Raw genomic sequence first — 1,764 nt, forward strand, 5'->3', positions numbered from 1 at the left:
TAATAAAAAAAATTTTAATTCAAAAAAAGTAAGATGAGTGACAGATTCTATAAATTATTACCAACATGCCCACCTGCTTGAAATATTGTGTTTCAATATTTCAACTCAGAAAAGTGTTACTAAGAAAAATAATCATCTTGTTTCTTTGAAAAATATATTGAAATAGATATAATACTATATAAACCAGAGGAAAACATCAATAAATATTTTAAAAAAAACATTAAATTTAGCAGCTATGCCTATTGAGGAAATTAAGAATTATAAGAAAAGCACTTTGCTAATTTTATACAAAGTTTTAAATGACTGTAAAGCAGATTATACTAGAAAATATGTGGAGTGCAACAAGATTTAAGTTGTTTGAAAGTACAAACAGAAAGTGAAAACTTCCAAGGGATTTTTACCAATATAAGAAAACATTGCTACAAAACTTAAGGCAGCATACTAAATGAAACTACAGGGGAATTTTACTTATGAATTGTTGGTGCAAAATTCCTAAACTGTGTTAGCAAATATAGGTCAGAAGCTTACTAAAAGATCAGGAGAATCCGTCATTACCAAGGCTTTTACAATGCAGTTTCTCATTTGCCGCGGACATGACCACAAAACATTTTCCCATAAGGTTTTCTTTCTGCTACATTGCTAGCATTCAACCTACTGGGAACATTAAAAAAAAATCAGGAGATATTACTGAGGTATGTATGATTCATTGAAGAAATTCAATGCATCAATATATTTTTCTGTGTTAATTACAGGTCAAGGCAGAAAAATATATTATTATGTACAATGATGCTGACAGTGCTTGATGAAAAGCCAATCTTATTTTTATGCTTGATCTTAGCCAAAAGGCTGAGAAACGATAAAGCCAATATTAATTTTAATAAGATATTTGATAAGTAGGAATGCACTAATACTTAATTAGGAGCATGCTTAATAGGGAAATACAAAAATGCTCCCAATGAATTAAAAAATAAAACAAAATTTTGATTATTACTTCCTTTGGCTAAAATTCTGTGGACAATCGTTACCGATGAATTAGGCAAGATCCATAGGAAGTATAGAAAAAAATGTTAAAGATAAATAAAAAGAATTTCAATTCATAAATATCTGGATCATTTCCTAAGCCTGAAGAACCCAAATGAATCAACTGGGAAAACTTATAAATAATGTGAAAATTAGTAGGGGGATTAAAAAAATTAATATCTAAAAAATATCTACATTCAAAGAAGATATAATTATATTACCTAAAGAAACATTCATTAAGCAAAAGCCATAAAGAAAGATATAAATGCCCAGAAATAGTGGTGCATAACTATGTGCTAGATTTGTATAAATCTTAAAATGCTTTAATAAAGATATAGAAAGACCTTAAAAAAAACTCTAAAATGACCCAAGAGACATAAAATGTAATTTGAATTCATGGTAATTAATGCTTGGTCCTAGTGAAGGTAATGTGATGCTGTCAAGATGCTACCTTACCCTGGATTAATCTACACTATGAAATGTGGTTCCCACGAAATTACCGATAGAACTGTTGTTCTGAAACCTGACCAGGTTTCAGGTCAAGATCAGGTAGGAAAATTTCAAAAAAGAAAGATATGGCAACAATATTACCTATTATTATAAAACTTCTGTAAGTAACAGAGTTTGGTACTATTATATGAATAGAAATATCCAAGAGAAAAAGCAGAGTAAGAGTCTTGAATATGACTCAAATAATATGAAAATTTAGGATATGATAATATCAACATGCCAAATCCTTATATT

The 1,764-nt window shown here is 29.0% G+C and overlaps 1 non-coding gene across 1 annotated transcript; it reads left to right on the plus strand.

The window, feature by feature from the left end:
• The first annotated feature begins 545 nt into the window (after nt 1-545).
• Nucleotides 546-666, plus strand: LOC136332393 (small nucleolar RNA SNORA32). The gene has a single exon (XR_010730662.1). It is a non-coding gene; the product is annotated as a small nucleolar RNA SNORA32 (small nucleolar RNA).
• Nucleotides 667-1,764: the final 1,098 nt, after the last annotated feature.

The sequence above is a fragment of the Saccopteryx bilineata genome, chromosome 3 (assembly GCF_036850765.1).
Source record: "Saccopteryx bilineata isolate mSacBil1 chromosome 3, mSacBil1_pri_phased_curated, whole genome shotgun sequence".
Classification (NCBI taxonomy): domain Eukaryota; kingdom Metazoa; phylum Chordata; class Mammalia; order Chiroptera; family Emballonuridae; genus Saccopteryx; species Saccopteryx bilineata.